General features: G+C 38.3%; 1 protein-coding gene across 2 annotated transcripts in view; it reads left to right on the forward strand.

The window, feature by feature from the left end:
• LOC115223388 overlaps window positions 1-22,895 on the forward strand; it is an 81,924-nt gene that overhangs the window by 33,814 nt on the left and 25,215 nt on the right. The window lies entirely within an intron of this gene.

Genomic DNA, 22,895 nt, shown 5'->3' on the forward strand with positions numbered 1-22,895 from the left:
AAAATTTTACATGCTGGTCCCCTTACAGTTTTTTGATGATTCATAGGCCCCTATAAAATGTAGGATAATCAACATGGAAAAAAATTACATGTGTACCATAATTTCTGGACTGTGAACCACACTGCCCATAGACCCACAACCCCAAAAACCACAACTTGATCCAGGTGATGCCCTATTAGGATACAATAAATGCACATGAAAATATGGGAAATCAATTGATCAATTGGTTACAAAACAAATGAGAAACGAAAACTACCAACAGCACATATACTATCAGTCATTATATCCACATATTTCTGATCAGCCAGTCACACTTGTTGTACAACAAGTGTGATTAGTAGATGTGTAGTTGTGGTGTGGGTTTTTGAGGCCAATGGCAAAAATTGTATAATAGCATGCAAAAAATGTAAAGTTTTGAAATTTTAAAACTTAACTGTCTTGAGTCACCCCAGTTTCATGATCCTTCAGTGTCCCGTTGTGATCCCCTAAAATCACTTTGCAGGGTCCTAGGGGACCACAGATCCCAGTTTGAGAACCACTGGTCTAGAGGTTTCCTGCATTGGCTCATGCATGCGTACAGTATTTTCCAGAAAACAAGTCAAGGCAGTATATAGTGTAAACGTTCAAATATTGTCATTATCTTTCTAAATCCTGTATTTTACATGGAATTTTTGGTCCTCCAAAGTTGTCTTGGTTTATAAGTTGACCTACTTCTTTTTGGTTGTAAATTTTAGTCTGAAAAATTCTACTTGTATGTCAGAAAATACAGTAACCCTTTTAAAACTATATATAAATGATAATTATATTTTTAATATATAACCCTTCTATTTATTTAAAGTTATTGATACAAAAAAAGTTGTTTATAGTAACTAATAAAAAGTATTCTATATTTATTGTTTATTGGAGGGAGAATTCTGCAATAAATATGAATAGAACTTTAAAAAAAATTCTTTGTTTATTTAATTTATCGTAAGGAGAATTCCATAATAAATATGAAGATAAATTTAGAGCTACACTTCTACAAAAATAACCCATAGATATTGATTTAGGCTATAATAATGGATATCAAAATATTACTAGTTTTTTTAGACGTAATGAGATTAGAAGTTACTTAAATAAGAATTATTATATATTAAATGTATAATTATCATTTATATCTTTTTACATGTTTTATTACAATTTCTAGTTTAAGTAAGATCCTGATACTTAATTATATACATATATATTGTTGTTGTATGTTATTATAATAGCGAAAGATTGTCTTAGACATAAACGAGTTTGGATTGATATTATTTGAGGTGTATAGAAATATATTTCGATAGTTGTAAATTCTATTTAATTATTTTGATAATTATAATTTTGTTGTTTTTTTTTTAATTTTTAATGTAATTGATATATAGTTGAATGGCTAATGCTCATAACACATAAACACTTGAATTAATTTTTTTACAGTCCAACAATTCCTTCATACACATATACATCATCATCATCATCATTTAACGTCCGCTTTCCATGCTAGCATGGGTTAGACGGTTCAACTGGGGTCTGGGGAGCCCGAAGGCTGCACCAGGCCAGTCAGATCTGGCAGTGTTTCTACAGCTGGATGCCCTTCCTAACGCCAACCACTTTGAGAGTGTAGTGGGTGATTTTATGTGCCACCGACACAGGTGCCAGACGAGGCTGGCGAACGGCCACGCTCGGATGGTGTTTTTTATGTGCCACCGACACAGGTGCCAGACGAGGCTGGCAGACGGCCACGCTCGGATGGTGTTTTTATGTGCCACCAACACAGGTGCCAGATGAGGCTGGCGAACGGCCACGATCGGATGGTGTTTGTTACGTGCCCACAGCACGGAGGCCAGTCGATGCGGTACTGGCTACGGCCACGTTCGGATGGTTTTCTTGTGTGCCACCGGCACTGGTACCACAAAGATACAAATTCCATTAATGTTCATCTATTTTGATTTGTTTTGATTTTGATTTTCACTTGTCTCAACAGGTCTTCACAAGTGTCACAAGAAGGATACATAAATATATATACATATATACACATACACATAAATATATATATACACATATGCATAAATATATATACACATACACATAAATATATATACATATATACACATACACATATACTCTCACAGAAATATATATATATATGTATATATACGAGCAAACCCCCCACCCCCACCCCATCCAATGGATGGTGCTGAGTTGGCAAACATTTAAACCAAATTTTCTCAAAACAACTTGTCCAACCGTCCCATTTTGTGGCATTATTTCAAGCCAGCCGGCTTTTTTTTACGCAAACTGCACATGCATTTTTCCCATGTACGCATAGTATCGATCACAACAGCTGATGTACTTGGTTTACAAATGCACGTTCCCACGGCTTTATCTATCGCATTCTCACCTGGAATCAATTTTTGTAATTTTTTCAAGACATATACATGCCCTGATACCTTCGGTATCTACATGTCAAATTTGAGCGCAATCGGATGGAGGATGCCCGAGATCCTAGAAGACACACACACATACACACAGAAAGGATTTTATATAATAGATACATATATACGTAGGCGCAGGAGTGGCTGTGTGGTAAGTAGCTTGCTAACCAACCACATGGTATCGGGTTCAGTCCTACTGCGTGGCATCTTGGGCAAGTGTCTTCTGCTATAGCCTCGGACCGACCAATGCCATGTGAGTGGATTTGGTAGACGGAAACTGAAAGAAGCCTGTCGTATATATGTATATATATATATATATATGTGTGTGTGTTTGTGTTTGTCCCCCTAGCATTGCTTGACAACCGATGCTGGTGTGTTTACGTCCCCGTCACTTAGCAGTTCGGCAAAAAAGACTGATAGAATAAGTACTGGGCTTACAAAGAATAATTCCCAGGGTCGATTTGCTCGACTAAAAGGCGGTGCTCCAGCATGGCCGCAGTCAACTGACTGAAACAAGTAAAAAAAGAGTATGTGTGTGTGTTTGTGTTTGTCCCCCTAGCATTGCTTGACAACCGATGCTGGTGTGTTTACGTCCCCGTCACTTAGCGGTTCAGCAAAAGAGACTGATAGAATAAGTACTGGGCTTACAAAGAATAATTCCCAGGGTCGATTTGCTCGACTAAAAGGCGGTGCTCCAGCATGGCCGCAGTCAAACACCTGATACAAGTAAAAGAGTAAAAGAGAGTATATGTGTTAGATCCTTTTGATTCAAAACTACAACACATAGTTGATTTTAGTTCCCCTCAATAGGCATGGTATGATTTATAAAAATGTTGTTAGATTCAATAAGATGTTTAATCTTTTCAGTTTTCCTTTTTTATTTTTTTTTTCTGTTTTCATGTTTGTTAATTCATTAATTTTTCTTTCTTTGTTTTATTAAGGGTTAAACAATTCTTTTAGCTGAGGGAAATAACCAAAAGTACTGATATTTTTCATAAAATGGGGGGGGGGTTACCCAATTTTTTAATGGGGGGTGAGATAACCAAAAAGTACCTGTATGTATATGTGTGGTATATGTGTATTTATATGTATGTATATGTGAGTGTATATATGTGTGTGTGTGTGTGTATATACATATTATACATATATGCATGTATGTATATATATATTATACATTATTGTATGTATGTATAGGCATACACATATGCACAGTTATATGTTCATATATATATATATATATACACACACACTCATATCTATACACAAACATATACGTGCATATGTATATATGTTTATGTATAAATAAATGTATGTTTATATATTATATCTGTGTGTATTAAGAGAGAAGTAGAAAGAGATATGTCCAACCCATGCCTTTGTGTAACATGGACATTAAATCATGTTATTTACACATGTAAGTTGATCTAAGAACAAATTTGGTCTCTCTTGCATATTCTAGAAATTCATTAAAAAATATAACCTAAATTGTAATTATTCTAAAATTATTCTTCCCTTATCTTTTTTTAATAAAAGAATTGTCCTTTAACCTTTTCATTACGAACCCGACAGAAACTGGCTCTGGCTCTGAGTACAAATGTCTTGTTTTCATAAGTTTTGAATTAAAATCTTCCACCAAACCTTAGTCACAATTTATGTTCCTAACACTAGCTTAAGGATAACTAAGTTTTTTTACTAAATTCTTTGTTAAATTCAAAATTAATAGAAAGAAACACAGAACATCTCTACAGAAATATGGTAACAAAAGGGTTAAAAGCACTCATGTTGGTGCCATATTAATCCTTTCAATACCAGCCCAGCTGAAACCACCTCTGGCTATGTAGTGCAAATGTTTTGTTTTCAAAAGTTCTGAATTAAAATCTTCCACCAAACCTTAGTCACAATTTATGTTCCTAACACTAGCTGAATGATAACTAAGTTCTTTTACTAAATTCTTTCTTATATTTAAAATAATTGAAAGAAACACAGCGCATCTCAACAGAAATATGGTAACAAAAGGATTAAAGATATTCAGTCAAATGTGTTTTCAATTTCTACAAGAGTTGACTGCTATTTCTAACAAGTCCAAACAACTGTGTGAAACAAAATCTGCAAATTAACCCTTTTGATACCAACCCACCTGAAACCACCTCTGGCTCTGAGTACAAATGTTTTGTTTTCCAAAGTTCTGAATTAAAATCTTCCACCAAACCTTATTCACAATTTATGTTCCTAACACTAGCTGAATGATAACTAAGTTCTTTTACTAGATACTTTGTTATATTTAAAATAATTGAAAGAAACACAGAGCATCTCAAAATAAATACACTAACGAAAGGGTAAAATAATAAACAGACCAGTTTATAGAAGCTAAGTAATCTATAACGTTATTGCTGTTAATTAACAAAGAAACTAATAAGTATTTTGTAATCAATATATGTTCATGCGATATTTGTAAGCAACTATAGAAGGCTGCAAAGACTAATAGTGGGGTGGGGGTGGGAGTGCTGATAAAATGATGCATCTAGTTTGTAACCATGGTGATTCAGCTTTTGTCATCGTGATATGTTGTACTGCAACATAAAAATCTGAAAATGTACGGACCTGGACCCACCAAGGCAAACGGTGGCCCATGGGGCTTTGTGAATGGCACACCTTTAAAAAAAATTACCTTGAATTTGTTTTGTTTGTTTTTTTTTTCTTTGTTTAGTAGTGACGTTTGGTTGATAATGAGCTAAATCTTATGTGACCTGCTTCTCAAAAAAAAATAGGTTATCTATGTCTGGCATTGGCCCCTAATTTCAGGTGTGTGGAGAAATTGCTGGGAGAGATTTGGTTGTTAGACAGAGCAGGTCATACTTTACATAGCTATCAGGACAATTTTGACATTGTGTGTGTGTGTATGTGTGTGTGCGCGCGAGTGAGTGGGTGTGTGTGTTTATATATGTGTGTGTGTTTTTAGATAGGAGTGAGCATGTCTATTAATGTGTGTGTGTGTGTGTGTAGATGTGAGTGAACATGTCTATTAATGCTTGTGTATATGTGAATACATGCATTTGTGTATGTGTGTTGATGGGTTTTAAGTGTGTCATAGTCACAATGAATAAGTACTTTAGTACGCGTGTGTGTATATATATGCACATGTGTGTGTGCGTGCGTGTATGTATGTATATATATGCAAGTTTGCTTGCATGTGTAAAGTATGTGTGTGTGCATATTTGTGCATGTGGATATATGTATGCATGCATGTATATTTATACACTTCCATATATATATATATATATATATATTATATATATATATATATATATGTACGTGTGTGTGTGTGTATGACTACGTAGGTATGTATATGTGTATGCTTGCATGTGTGTATGTGTACATGTGTAGTATACCTGACAATTACAGATTAAGAAAAAGCAACCACTGAGCTGTAATAACAGTTTTGTGTGTGAGTGTGTGTGTCATAGGTCAGACAATGAATTAAGCCACCCTCCATTCACACAGGTAAAGCTTCTTAAGTCGTTAACTCAATTGGATTCAATTGTTTCACTTTACTAAAGTAATTGATGTCATTTATTTAGATTCAATTATACAGTTATAGTCACCGATTACACACACCAGTCACAATCTACATACACAGGTGCACATACACATCCATCCTTATGCGTACACGTGCACACACACACACACACACATATAAGAGTGGCTGTGTGGTAAGTAGCTTGCTTACCAACCACATGGTTCCAGGTTCTCGTCTCACTGTGCGGCACCTTGGGCAAGTATCTTCTGCTATAGCCTCGGGCTGACCAAAGCCTTGTGAGTGGATTTGATAGATGGAAACTGAAAGAAGCCTGTCATGTGTGTTTGTGTATATATGTGTGTGTGTGTTTGTGTATCTGTGTTTGTTCCCCACCACCATTGCTTGACAAGCGACATTAGCGTGTTTACATTCCTGTCACATAGTGGTTCAGCAAAAGAGACCAATAGAATAAGTACTAGGCTTACAAAGAAAAGGTCCTGGTGTCAATTTGTTCGACTAAAGGCAGTGCTCCAGCATGGCTACAGTCAAATGACTGAAACAAATACACAAATAAAAGAACATATACACATACGAGTGAATGATCAAATGAAAGAAAAAGGCACTCAATACATGTGTTTATTTAAAGCAGTTTGATTTGGTTTCAGGCTATATCAAGTTTTGCAGTCCTCCAATGAGAGCCCAACTCCTTCAAGCTTCTGGAATGCCAAATGGAGAGATCCATGAAGCCACTTTGGACTTCTGGGATGTCTCCCATTTGGTATTCCAAAAACCTGAAGGAGTTGGGCTCCCATAAGGGGTCTGTGAAACTTGAAGTAGCACAGAACTGAATCAAACTGTTTTAAATAATATATATATATATATTATATATATATATATATATAGAGAGAGAGAGAGAGAGAGAGAGAGAGATAGGTATGTAGAGATAGATATATAGAAAGCTATATAAATATATATATATACATATCTGGTTGTCCATTTTTATAATGTTCTTCCTAGAGGTAAGACAACTACACAGATCAGATGATATGTTTATGGTGATCAAATGTTTGTTTTCACATAAGCTCACCCCTTCCATCAAATCGATGTTACTGGTACAGGTGCACCATGTGTCAGATGACAAAATGACTGCAGAGCAACATGAAACTAAGTGCTTTGCTCAAGAACACTATGCAATTCCCAGTCTGAGAATTGAAACCATGACCTCACAATCTTGAGTGCAACACATTAACCACTAAGCCATATATATACACACACACACACACACACACAGACATACACACACTCTTCCCTCATATGCAAACATCTTTTTTACTCTAGGCACAAGGCCTGAAATTTTGGAGGTGGGGGTCAGTCGATTAGTTCGACCTCTGTTGAAAGGATGAAAGGCAAAGTTGACCTCAGTGGAATTTGAACTCAGAACATAAAGACGGATGAAAAAAATCACTAAGCATTTTGCCCAGCATGCTAATGATTCTGCCGGTTCACTGCCTTACATACAAATATATAACAAGCAAAAGATATGAGAACCAGAGAGAATCCAGTCCAAAGCTACTGAGTATAATTATCAAATAGTTGGATTATCCTCCATTCTTTAACAATTAATGATTTCTCCATAATCCATTCTTATGATAATACCTTCATGAGATTTGATCTCAGAACATAAAAGCACATTGCCTGATTAACTTATTTGCACCTTCCTAAAAATATAAGATTTAAAGAAAGCAAGCCTTGTACCACTTTATATGAAACGAGATGAGTTGGTGAGTCATTTGTGCTGACAGGTCATTTAAGAGATTAACTAATTAAGAGACACACATTTGCAAGAAAAAACAAATAATTATTAATCTCCAATATTTGATCCTCAGAAAAGGAAAGGTTACCCTCTTTTACTCTTTTACTTGTTTCAGTCATTTGACTGTGGCCATGCTGGAGCACCGCCTTTAGTCGAGCAAATCTACCCCAGGACTTATTCTTTGTAAGCCTAGTACTTATTCTATCGGTCTCTTTTGCCGAACTGCTAAGTTACAGGGACGTAAACACACGAGCATCAGTTGTCAAGCGATGTTAGGGAAGACAAACATATACATGCACACACACACACACATATATATGACAGGCTTCTTTCAGTTTCCGTCTACCAAATCTACTCACAAGTCTTTGGTCGGCCGGAGGCTATAGAAGACACTTGCCCAAGGTGCCATGCAGTGGGACTGAACCCAGAACCATGTGGTTGGTAAGCAAACTACTTACCACACAACCACTCCTAAACATAAAACAAAACAAAAAAAGTCAAACTTGCAAGCTTCAGTTTGGTTTTTGTGCATATCCTTACCTGTGGCCATGAATAGTTGATTAATGACTGAAAGAGAATGATCATGAATACAAGCAGCCGAAATGGGGATCCTTTGAAGGACATCTGGTGTAATGTTACTTGACTGGGTGCATAGCTTGGACATCAGGGTGTCTCTCCAGATTGAGCTATTACTTCTCTGCATTGGGATGCCACTGTTCCGGTACTACGGACATGGGATTAGAATGTCTTGGTGTCTTAGGGAGATTTCAAACCTGGGTTCTCATTCCTAAGGTATTTTTCGATGTTGTTGTAGTTGTAGTTGTTGTTATTATTATTATTATTAATAATAAATATATATAAATATGGTGGTGGTGGTGGTGGCACAGCTGATACTGGTGGGGGGGCTGATGATGGTAGTGGTGGTGGAGGTGGCAGCAGTGGAAAGGGTAGTGTTAGGGTGGGAAGTGTCACCAAAAGGTAAACCACATGGAAAAACTGTTTATTGATGTTTCACATTTTTCTTCTTGTTCGATGTTTCCTTTTATTCTCAACCCCACACACCTTACACACACTTCGCACACACATTCACACACGCTTCACACCTTTGTTCCTTTGAAATGTTGTTAAAGGCTTTCAATTAGAAAAAAATGCTTGGGTTATATAACTTGGTGAACAGGGAAGAAAGGTGTCTTAGCATGGTTGGTGTGCATGTTGTTGTTGCTGTGTATGCATGAGTATGTTTATATACATGAGCCTGTGTACATGTGTGTGTGTGAGAGAGAGAGCGAAAACTATTAAATGGGAGCAGTTTGACTCAATATGTCTGATTAACTGATCATGTTTCTTCATGGCCATGGAACTTTAAGTAACACGAGGAAACGGGTTAATGAAAATCTATCATCATCATCATCATTTAACGTCTGTTTTCCATGCTGGCATGGGTTGGACGGTTTGACTGAGGACTAGCAAGCCAGGAGGCTGCACCAGGCTCCAATCTTGATCTGGCAAGGTTTTGTAGAGCTGGATGCCCTTCTTGACACCAACCACTCTGAGAGTGTAGTGGGTGCTTTTTACATGCCACCGGTACAGGAGCCGATGAGGGAGCACTGGCATCAGCCACATTTGGATGGTGCTTTTTATGTACCATCAGCACAGGGCCAGTCAGACAGCCCTGGCATTGTCCACATTCGGATGGTGCTTTTTACGTGGCACTGGCACAGGAGCCAGTCAGGTGGCCCTGGCATCAATCACATTCAGATAGTGCTTTTCATGTGCCACCGCACAGGAGCCAGTCAGGAGGTACTGGCATCTAACCCATTTTGTCGTCATACTAATGAGTAGTGTCCACACAGATAAAACAGTCTAATGAGAGGTGTCTATTTACTTTTGAAATGTGTGTATGCATGCATATTGATGCATACAAGAACGTAAGAGAAGTCCGGTTAGAAAGGTGGGGGTGGTTAAGAAAGAAGGAAATTATATAAAGAGTATTATAGGTGCAGGAGTGGCTGTGTGGTAAGCAGCTTGTTTACCAACCACATATTTCCGGGTTCAGTCCCACTGCGTGGCACCTTGGGCATGTGCCTTCTACTATAGCCTCGGGCCGACCAAAGTCTTGTGAGTGAATTTGGTAGACGGAAACTGATAGAAGCCCGTCATATATATGTATATTTATATATGCGTGTGTGTGTTTGTCCCCCTAGCATTGCTTGACAACCGATGCTGGTGTGTTTATGTCTCCGTTACTTAGCGGTTCAGCAAAAGAGACCGATAGAATAAGTACTGGGCTTACAAAGAATAAGTCCTGGGGTCGAGTTACTCGATTAAAGGCAGTGCTCCAGCATGGCAGCAGTCAGATGACTGAAACAAGTAAAAGAGTAAGTAATTTTGATAGTTGGATGTGTGGTAAGAAGCTTGCTTCCCAACCACATGGTTCCGGGTTCAGCCCCACTGTGAAATACCTTCAACAAGTGTCTTCTACTATAGCCTTGTGTCTATCAAAGCCTTGTGAGTGGATTTGGTAAATGGAAACTGAAAGAAGCCCATCATGTGTGTGTGTGTGTGTCGGTGTTTGTCCAACCCCTACTGCTTCACGTGAGGTGTTGGTGTATTTGCTTTGCTGTAACTTAGCAGTTCAGCAAAGTAACCAAGAAAATAAGTGCCAGGATTTTTTTTTTTTAAATGTGTCCGGGGGTTGATTCATTCGACTAAAATTCTTTTAGATGGTGCTCCAGCATGGCTGCAGCCTAATGTCTGCAACAAGTAAAAGATAAAACATATATATATACAATTTATGCATGTATGTGTTCATATATATATATATATAAAGGGTAAAGACCCCCTTCGGTCATGAGTGACCATGGGTTTGCACCTAGAGAGTTACCCTCTGAGGCACAAGTCCGGGCAAGGTTGTTTATGGAAGACCAGCAGTCGCCCATTCATACCAGCCTCCCCTCTCCACGTCACCAGTGTTATCCAAGGGAAAGACAAAGGTCGATACAGCTTGGCACCTGTGACGTCGCAACTCATTTCTACAGCTGAGTGAACTGGAGCAACGTGAAATAAAGTGTCTTGCTCAAGAACACAACACGCAGCCCGGTCCGGGATTCGAGCTCACAACCTCACGATCGTAAGCTCGACGCTCTAACCACTGAGCCATGCGCCTTCTTAACATATATATATATATATATATATATATATATATATATATATATATATTTATAACTAAAAAACAAACATGGAGGAAAGGGACGGAACGAAGTGAAAATTCGAAAAATCGAAAAATTCAAACAAACCCGACGCGAAGCGCTGTCAGACAATAGTGTAATAAATAAAATATATGCATACATACAAACATATATGTACGTACCGACATCTACATGTATATATACATGCATATATAAATATATATACGTACAGGACACCACAAAAAGACGTAAAAATCAACAGAAACGAAAACGGAAAAGCCATTTTGTTACAACAGAAGGACAGAGACGTGGAAGAGGACGAAAACGAAAACGGGAAAAACATTATGTACAGCAGAAAAACGAGGTACAGGACATGCTACACAAGGAAAAATCCCCTTCATCAGCTGTCACTAGCAGACATAGTGTGTTTCGAAGGCAATATATATATAGGTTATGAGAGGTAATGGTGTCGTTGAGAGCCAAAGGTTCAGGTAATGCTGAATAAGTGCTATAGATGGACTGCAGTTAAGTTCCAGATTTGATTATGCGAATAAGAGGTTCAACATTGGTCATATGTCAACGTGTGTATATAAAAATTTTATTTTGTAAAGAGATAAAAAACCAAGGCTTTGTAGATTTTAGAACAATAATAGATAGGTCTTACAGCTGTTTCCAGGATATTTATTATCTCCCTTCATCGGACATGAGAGGATGTTCTGAAATCTACACAGCCTTGGTTTTTTATCTCATTATGAAATAAAATTTATATATATACAAATATAAAAATGGGACAAAAATGCATTAGAGAACAGATAGACACTACAAAGGCGGACAAGAAAGAAACAACAATTAGAAGGATAGGCAAAAAAAATAGACATGTCATTCAGGGCTTTCTTTCCTCAGTCAAGTTCCAGAAGTCATAACCATTTTAGGCAGTTACACTTAAGATGGTTCGATCTGGTTGCTCCCAAAAAAGTCTAAGCTAAGAGCATTAGATCCCTTTGTAAGAAAGCTAGTGAATGTGTACGACAGCAAAGACAAAAAAACGGAGAACATGGTACACAATTACGAATACAAACAACAAGAAACAACAACAGGTGTCTTTCGACTGAGAACGAATCAAATTGAGCTGGCGGGTATTAAGTGAAAGCCTAACACACGCACATTAGGAAGGGCATCTAGCTGTAGAAACTGTGCCAGATCAGATTAGAGCCTGGTGCAGCCTTCTGGCTTGCCAGTCCTCAGTTAAACCGTCCAACCCATGCCAGCATGGAAAGCAGATGTTAAACGATGATAATGTATGTATGATTCAGTAAAATCCCTGTCTTCCACTCTTACAGGCTTGTTCTTTCAGGTGCCAGTGCCACTTAAAGAGCAGCTGTGCCAATGCTGTGTTAATGCATGCGTGCCACTGCTGTGTTAATGCATGCGTTCCACTGCCGTGTTAATGCACACTCATGCTGGTGCAGTATTAATGCACCCTTGTCAGTGGCATGTGGAAGGTACCCAGCGCACTCTGCTAAGTGGATGGCATTAGGAAAGGCATCCAGCTGTTGAAATCATGCTACAACAGACAGTTGAAGTCTGGACAACTCCCTGCTAGCCACCTCGATGTCAAACCGTCCAACCCATGCCAGCATGGAAAGCAAATGTCAAACAACAACGATGATAATTATGATTGTGTGTGTGTGTGTGTGTGTGTGTGTGTGTGTGTGTGGATGAATTTACTAAGAGGAAACGAACTCTATGTATGTATGTATGTGTGTGTGTGTGTGTGTGTATGTATGTGTATATATATATATTATATATATATATATATTATATATATATATATAATGCAGTTTATATATTTATTCATAGTTGAGACTTCCTTCAGTTGCTACTCAGAACTTAGCATTTCTGCTTTTCCCCCTGTTAGGTTGTGAGAGAGAAAGAGAGAGAGAGATAGAGACACACACACACACGCACATGTACACACATGAAAGAAAATAGGAGAAACATTGAAGGTATGGAGATGGGTGCTTTGATGTGTGATTCATAAGGAAGGTCAGTGTGTCCAGTAAAATAGATTTAGCCAAGTTCCTTTAACTGTCCATGAGTCTCTCGACTTTGTTTGACCTCCAAAAGATCGATGTTATTTCTTTTAAAAAGGTGGCCTTCAGACTGTTGCTTTATCTTATCTCTCTATATATAAACGGCAGTTTGTCTGTGCGTGTTTCTGTGTGTCTGTTTGCTTGTACCCTCACCCTGACCACGGCTTTCAACCGATTCTGATGAAACTTGACACACACATAGCCCAATGTCATAATTCAAAACTAACGCAGCGAAAATTTTGAAAAGTTCCCCCAGTTCTGAAAAAAATCGATAAATTCGACATGGGGTCGAGAATTAGAAACACAAACCGCAAACTGTCTAGGGGACGCAACTCCACCTTTTTTAAATCTCAAAAAAAATTTACCATCATTTTTTTCCATCTTTTTGCTATTTTTTGGCTATAACTCTCTAAAAATGCTTTATAGTTATTTCCCTTACAAACCTGAGCAACGCCGGGCGATACTGCTAGTTCATATATAACTATGCTATCTATCTCTCTCTCTGTATATATATATATATAATATATATATATATATATATATATGTGTGTGTGTGTGTATGTTGTGTGTGTGTATGTGTGTGTGTATATTTGTGTGTGTGTGTGTGTGTATACATTTGTGTCTGTGTGTGTATGTGTATATATGTTTGTGTATGTATGTATATATATATATTTGTATGTGTGTGTGTATGTATGTATATATATATATTTGTATGTGTGTGTGTATGTATATATATATATATTTGTATGTGTGTGTGTGTGTGTATATATATTTGTGTCTGTATGTATATATGTGTGTGTATATGTGTGTCTGTATATATATATTTGTGTCTATGTGTGTGTATGTATATATATATATATATATATACACATACATACATATATATATATACATATATATACACTTGTGTGTGTGTATAAGTATGTCTGTATGAATGTATAATATTATGCAACCAAGGTTACAGAGAACCATAGTGGGTAACTTAGGTAATATTATATTATTTTATTGCTGTAGAACTGGCCCTGCCAAAGAGAGCAGCCATAAAGCGCAATTCATATGGCAGACGATTGCAATATACTCTGCGTCATGCAGGGATAAGGAAGTTACCTGAGGAGGGTCCATAAATCATAGAAAACAGCAAACTCCATATAAGGCAACAGGACAGGCAGAGACTTAATTATATAATATACCTGCTGTAATTTCGAGTTTATCAAAGGTGTGCTTTTTCTTAACTTTCATAACCTTCTTCAGACAACCAAAACACACACACACACACACACATAAATATATATGAAACCATGTGGCTTAGTGGTTAGGGCATTCAGCTCACACTCGTAAGGGAGTAAGTTCGATTCCAGAAGGTGCATTCTGTCCTTGAGCAAGACACTTTATTTTACGTTGCTCCAATCCACTCAACTGGCAATAATAAGCTGTACCTGTATTTCAAAGGGCCAGATTTGTCACATTCTGTGTCACGCTGAATCTCCTTGAGAACTACATTAAGGGTATGCATATTTGTGGTGTACTCAACCACTTGCACTTCAATTTCATGAACAAGCTGTTCCATTGATCGGATCAACTGAAACCCTCATCATCATAACTGATAAAGTGCCAGTTATATATATATATATCTGCCTTGACTGGCTTCCGTGCTGGTGGCACATAAAGAGCACCAACCGATTGTGGCCGTTGCCAGCCTACTCTGGCACCTAAAAAGCACCGTCTGTATGTGGCCGATACCAGTGCCGCCCTGACTGGCTTCCATGCCGGTGATACATAAAAAGCACCGTCCGTATGTGGCCGATACCAGTGCCGCCTTGACTGGCTTCCATGTCGGTGGCACGTAAAAACCACCAACTGATCGTGGCTATTGCCAGCCTCCCTTGGCACGTAAAAAGCACCATCCATACGTGGTCGATACCAGCACCACCTTGACTAGCTTCTGTGCTGGTGGCACATAAAAAGCAGCAACAGATCGTGGCCATTTCCAGCCTCCCCTGGTACCTGAGCCGGTGGCACGTAAAAAGCACCATCCGTACGTGGTCGATGCCAGCACCACCTTGAGTGGCTTCAGTGCCGGTGGCACGTAAAAAGCACCAACCGATCGTGGCCGTTGCCAGCCTCCCCTGACATCTGTGCCGGTGGCACGCAAAAAGCACCCACTACACTCATGGAGTGGTTGGTGTTAGGAAGGGCATCCAGCTGTAGAAACACTGCCAGATCAGACTGGAGCCTGGTGCAGCCTCCTGGCTTCCCAGACCCCGGTCGAACTGGCCAATCCATGCTAGCATGGAAAACGGATGTTAAACGATGATGATGATATATATATATATACATATATATATAATATATAATATATATATATATATTATATATATATATATTATATATATATATATATATAGATATATATATAATATATATACGCGCACACACACACTCGAAGAGGTACCCAAAAGAAACTAGAATTTTGCAATATTATTTTATTCACTTAGTTTTACATGTTTACACTTTTATCAGCTTCAGAGTATTCTCCATTTGAAGCAATGCATCAACCTAGACACGTTTTCCACTGTTCAAAGCAGTGCTGGAACTCTTGCAAAGTGATGCCTTTTAATGCCTCTGCTGTTTTTCTTCTTTCTTCACCTCTTCCGCATCTGCAAATTCCATAGCACCAGCTTCTGTTTCCAGTGATGACCTTCGAAAAAAAGGGTCTGCATCAACTTCCAGCTGTTCTTTCAGTTCACAACACACATTCAGTCACGACTGCTTTTGATATTCCATGAGCAAAGCAAGGCACTAATTTTGCTGCAACTTTTTTCATTCACAATTCCTTTGCAGGGGCTTTGAGGTACACCAGTCATATCATCAAATTCGTCAGTTGTTCGGTGATGGTCCTTCAAGATCAATTACTCTCTTTTACTTGTTTCGGTCATTTGACTGCGGCTATGCTGGAGCACCGCTTTTAGTCGAGCAAATCGACCCCGGGACTTATTCTTTGTAAGCCCAGTACTTATTTTATCGGTCTCTTTTGTTGAACCGCTAAGTGACGGGGACGTAAGCACGCCAGCATCGGTTGTCAAGCAATGCTAGGGGGACAAACACAGACACACGAACACACACACACACACATACATATATATATATATATACATACATATATACGACAGGCTTCTTTCAGTTTCTGTCTACCAAATCCACTCACAAGGCATTGGTCGTCCCAGGGCTATAGCAGAAGACACTTGCCCAAGATGCCACGCAGTGGGACTGAACCCGGAACCATGTGGTTAGTTAGCAAGCTACTTACCACACAGCCACTCCTGCACCTATTGAATTCTTGAATTTTCATGATGTTTTCATTCGTTCAGGATCATCCTGAACGAGGTAGGTCTCCAAGCAACAAGTGACCATTCTAAAGCATGAAAAGCACTCGTAAACTTGTGTTTTTCTCATGGCAGCACCCTTGTTATCTGTCTGAAGCATGACAACTCTCTCAGCTGCCGTTTTCACCAGCAGAAAACAGAATTTCACTGAAGCACGCTGTTCTTTTATTTCATCCATCACAAAAATTGACAAACAGTGGAGAAGCACAGCAAAACAAAAATGCACCATGTAGCAGTGTGCCCTCCGTCAATGGCACTGGTCAGAAGACTGACGCCTGAGGGGCACATCAAGTGATTCTAGCAGCAGAAGCCTGAATCACAATGGGTTACTTTTGGGTACCTCCTCGTGTATTTGTGTGTGTGTGTGTGTGTATATATATATATATATATATATATATATATATACAGAGGTGGCAGAAACGTTAGCACGCCAGGCGAAATGCGTTGCCGTATTTCGTCTGCCGTTACGTTCCGAGTTCAAATTCCGCCGAGGTCGACTTTGCCTTTCATCCTTCCGGGGTCGATAAATTAAGTGCCAGTTACGCACTGGGGTCAATGTAATCGACTTAATCCATTTGTCTGTCCTTGTTTGTCTCTGCTGTGTTTAGCCCCTTGTGGGTAGTAAAGAAATATATAGATAAAAGTTAAATAATGAGAGTAGAAATTACTATTAGTTAAATATCAATTTAAACCAGTGGCCTAGCATATTTAAAAAATCCAAAGATTAAGAAAATTATATGACATACATAAGAGGAATGACCACCAGGTGGATTCCTAATATGCTGGAAGACACCAAATCGTCTAACCACAAAGAAAATTTTCTTCAAGGTTTGACGATTTAGTGTCTTCTAGCATATTAGGAATCCACCTAGTGGCCATTCCTCTTATATATATATGATAGAGGGAGATATATCACCATCAATCCCCTTTTCAACATCTACTTGTTTATGCTTGCACGAGGCAGATGGAATTTGCAGAGATGGATTTTTCTATGGCCAGATGCCCTTCCTGTCACCAACTCTCATCTGTTTCCAAGTAAGGTGATATTTCCTGATGACCAGACATGTTTTACAGAAGAGTAAACACAAAGGCCATCACTTGTGTAACAGTGACACTCATTCATAACCATCACATGAAGTAGAAACAGTACTGTATTTTTATTATTATTTTTATTTTATTATAAATGCAAAACAAACCATGGAGTAATCGACATAAGCTTAAATAATAAACCATGATAGGTGAACCACGATATGGCGAGGGATTACTGTAGATACATATGGGGGCGCCAAAACCTTTTAAGTGCTTAGGTTCTCTATGGGTCTTAATCTGGCCCATGTACTCTGAAAATATGAGGTGAGAGAATACAGAAAAAAAATCAGGAAGGGTGGGTATGTGGGTAAGTTTATTAGAATGTGAGAGAAGGGCGACAAATGGGCAGAAATGGTTTTAGAAGGAAATGTAATCAATAGAACAAGAGTGGAGGCATGGTCGAAGGTAAATATCAGAATGGTTGGCAGGGTGAGTGGGTGAAAGGATAAGATTGGTGCAGGAAGGAGTGAAGGTGATTAAATGTCGTACAGGAAGAGAAGAGAGCAGCAGTGTAATAAATCTGTAAATTGATCAGAAAATATAGAGATGATGTACAGAGGAGGGGGAGCACGAGAGATCTACAGTGACAGAGCTGGATGTCAGAGGTACATAGGGACGGCTGTTGTAAGTGAGACACAAAAGCAGCAGGAGGCTGTTGAGGGTAGGTATGACATGTTGATGGGAATATAACAGAAGGTGTTAAAGGTAAGATAATAGCAGTCACAAAATTTATCTCAGAGGAGAGGGGGAGATAACAGGTGGCACAGAAAGGAGTGATCAGGGGAAAATAAAGTGGGAAGGGATGATATTGAGAATGAAGACTGGAATCTCTAAGGAGAGGAGAAGGTAACTGTTTTGCATTTTACCCAGTAATATATATATATATATAAAATCAGTTGAGGTGTGTTCTGTTATGAACATATAAGAGTACAAATAAAGCTCATTCACCCTTAGAATTCCCAAATAGCCAGTAGTATTCTTATGGTATGCTACTAATTCTAGTCTTAGATATTCCTCGTGTGTGAAAATAAAAAGTAAAAGGGGATACATATAGATCTTCTTATACAGGTAAATCATTAAATAATTTAATTTAAACTTAACTTTAAATCCTGTATATACAAGGATCTGTATGTATCGAAACATTTCTAGTTATTAAAAAGCTGCCTAATCGTACTTACTCTTCCTTTTGACTCTTTTACTTTATATATATATATATAAGTGGAGGCGCAATGGCCCAGTGGTTAGGGCAGCGGACTCGTGGTCGTAGGATCGCGGTTTCGATTCCCAGACCGGGCGTTGTGTGTGTTTATTGAGTGAAAACACCTAAAAGCTCCACAAGGCTCCTGCAGGGGGTGGTGATCCCTGCTGTACTCTTTTACCACTCTTTCTCTCACTCTTTCTTCTGTTGGCCTGCTTGCTTAGCCAGTGGGGTGGCGTCATTCGAAGGCTAAAAACAATGCGAACGCATTGTGACCAGCGATGTGTAGCAACATCTGATAGTCTGGTCGGTCACATGATAATATATATATAAAGAAAAAGTAAAATATATACATACATGCACACATAAAGGGTAATAAACATATGCCTATTAATAATGTAATTAATACCAAGCAGTTTCATGCAGGCAAGAATCATTAAATTGCATGAATTTTTTAAGATAAAAATTATATTTGGCTGAGAAGTATGAACAATGCATGTGGTATGTTTGTTAGTTTGTTGGTTTTTCTTTATTCTTTTTTCCATTTATTTGTGGTGGGAACTCAAGGCATACAGGTTAGGGCACTGGGTTCCAACCTGGGGTCCACAAACCCCTGGTGGTTCACAAAGGTAGTACTGGGGTCCATGAACTAAATTCAAAATTTCATATTTACGCATATATATATATAGGGAGAATTCACAAAAAAGACGAAGACAGGTGGTGTAGAAAACAAACAGATGTATTAGTATAACACTCAGGAATTGAAAAAAGTCTTTTACATTTCGAGTCTATGCTCTTCCACAGAAAGGAACAAGGAGAGAGAAAAAATGTGTGTAGTGGCTACCGATCTATCATGGCAACTGTATATATATATATATATATATATATATATTATATATATATATATATATCAAAATAAAAACATGATGCAAAGGATTTAGCGGTACATATGTTTCGGGCCTTTATTAGACGGTTTATAACAATGCATAATTGATGTAAATGTGTGTCTATAGCCTTCTTCAGCCGCATACAATTACTACTTCAAGGAGATGTATTACATTATAAGTTTTACGTTGGGGATGTGAATCCTCATAGTGGCATACGACAGAGCGAGGCACCAGAACAAAATCAAAGCATCCATCCCAAGGATAAGCATATTAAAAAGGGGCCCATGAGAAAACTCATTTAAATAAAGGGTTGGGAACCACTGGGTTAGGGTGTTGGACTCATGGTCATAAGACTGAGGTTTTGATTTCTCAACTGCGAAATGCATTGTGTTGAGCAAAGCACTTCACTTCACATTAACCCAATCTCCTCATCTGGCAAAAATAGGTTATCCTGCAACAGACTGGCACCCCTTCCAGTGAGGAGTATAACCACCAGAAAAATCCAGGAAACTGGCCCTATGAATCTATATGACTCAGAAAGGATCTTTATCCTTTGTTTTTGCTTGTAACTGTTTGTTTGGGGGGGTTTTTTTGTACTTTTGTCTTTGGGGTTGGGTTTTGTATTAATTACATTTATATAAAAATCAGTGATTTTTGTGTCGGTTCAGCTGGAGGTAGACACGTGTCTGTATAGCCACGTTGTTAGTTGGTGAAACAAGACAACTATCAGGTTTTCGTGATTAGGTAAAAAGAGACTAATGTAGATATTATTAGATTTGTCATCTGCTGGAATGACAATGAATAAATGTGATGTTTTGCTAAGTGAGCAGCTACGTAACTCTGTTTATGAAAACAAAAACTCACTTGAGCATAAAGATTCGTATCAATTTAGATCAGGTTAGAAATATTTCAGTTACTAACTGTCCTGACCTGATCTATTCATGTATAAGAATTGTTGGACGTGTTCATGTGTGAAGATGGTTTTGTAGTCACTAGCTGTGAAGTATCTACATTAGAAGTCAAATGTCACAGGGCTACTGTCATTGATATCTTCCATTTTAACTTGATTGTAATGCTTCTCACTAACTTTACATTAAACTATTTTGCATTTTACCCAGTATATATATTCTTTTACTTGTTTCAGTCATTTGACTGCGGCCATGCTGGAGCACTGCCTTTAGTCGAACTAATCAAACCCTGAGACTTATTCTTTGTAAGCCTAGTACTTATTCTTTTGGTCTCTTCTGTCGAACTGCTAAGTTACGGGGACGTAAACACACCAGCATCGGTTGTCAAGTGATGGTGGGGGAGGGACAGACACAGACACACAAACATATACGACAGGCTTCTATCAGTTTCTGTCTACCAAATCCACTCTCAAGGCTTTGGTCAGCCCAAGGCTTATAGCACATGCCACCGGAACCGTGTGGTTGGTAAGAAAGCTACTTACCAAAGGTGGCGAGATGGCAGAAATGTTAGCATGCTGGGCGAAATGCTTATCGGTATTTCATCTACTGTTATGTTCTGAGTTCAAATTCCGCCGAGGTCGACTTTGCCTTTCATCCTTTCGGGGTCGATAAATTAAGTATCAGTTACACACTGGGGTCGATGTAATCGACCTAATCACTTTGTCTGTCCTTGTTTGTCCCCTTTATGACATAAAAAAATAAGAATACCACATTATCAGCTTTGAGAGATCCTCCTCTCATGCAAGCACTATCTGGGAGAATCTCTCCTGGCTAATAATGCAGTATTCTGTGTTCTAACAAAAATGAATGAGGCCCATGGGCAAAACAAAACGGTTGAGAAACACTGCTTTAAACGAAGGATCTGAAGATAGAAGTTAGCAGTGTCAATCTGACATGTGGGAGGGTGTTTGGCTTGGCTGCCCAGCAGTAATGCAATGAGTAAACCTAATTAATGTAATTACTTCATACAAACAGGTTAAAAGACGATAACCGTGTATAATCACAGGCATGAAGGTAGAAATAACAGTAGAGTGAAAGAAATTAGAAGTCCCACGAGGTCAATGAGCAAAAGCTAGATTGATGGATCCTAGGCAGAACATATTGATCTTTGGTAAAACTGATATGTTTTGAAGAATCAATGAACGCAGTTACAGCCTCACTTTGCCAGTTCTAAAAGAAAAGTAGATTATGCTTCTAAGACGGTGTTTTTCAACTATTTTTTTACCTACTGACCCCTTTGATTTTCATTTTACTCAGTTTACTCAGATGGACCCTCTCAGACGCTTTTTATGATTACTTATTATTAGGACCTTAAGATATATATATATATATATATATATATATATATATATATTAAGGTGCAGAGTGGCTGTGTGGTAAGTAGCTTGCTTACCAACCACATGGTTCCGGGTTCAGTCCCATTGCATGGCACCTTGCGCAAGTGTCTTCTACTATAGCCTCGGGCCGACCAAAGCCATGTGAGTGGATTTGGTGACGGAAACTGAAAGAAGCCCATTGTATATATATATATATATATATATATACATAAATATATATATGTGTTTGTGTGTCTGTGTTTGTCCCCCCAACATCGCTTGACAACCAATACTGGTGTGTTTGCGTCCCCGTAACTTAGAGGTTCAGCAAAAGAGACCGATAGAATAAGTACTAGGCTTACAAAAGAATAAGACCTGGGGTTGATTTGCTTGAATAAAGGCAGTGCTCCAGCATGGCCACTGTCAAATGACTGAAACAAGTAAAAGAGTATATATATATATATATAATATATATATATATATATATATACACACACACATATATATATATAAGGTCATCCCATAAGTGATGCAGATTTTTTTTCAATCACATGAACTAAAAGTTGGAGGGGAATGGGATAAACTACTTTCGTCAACTTTCTATAAAAGCAGGTAGTAATTTTACCTTCACCTTATTCTTAGTGGAAGTTTTGAAGAGTGCAGTTTGATTTTAACAGTTAATTTTTCGAAGCTATAATGGAAGTGACAAAGAACCATATTTGGCATATTTTGTTTTATGAGTTCAATAAATGCAACAATGCAACAGAAAGTGTGAGGAATATTAATGCAGTATATGTGGATCGGACAATAAGTGTAAGCCAGTGGCAATGGTGGGTCCAGATATTCCAAGCCAGAAACTACAACCTAGATGAGCCTCATCCTGGAAAATATGTAGAGCTCAACAAGGATGTCCTGCAAAACCCTGGTGGAACAAAATCCCATTTTAACTGTTGAGGACTAGCAGAGAAGCTTGGATTTGGTCATTCAACAATT

Source organism: Octopus sinensis, linkage group LG23, assembly GCF_006345805.1.
Source record: "Octopus sinensis linkage group LG23, ASM634580v1, whole genome shotgun sequence".
NCBI classification, from domain to species: Eukaryota; Metazoa; Mollusca; class Cephalopoda; order Octopoda; family Octopodidae; genus Octopus; species Octopus sinensis.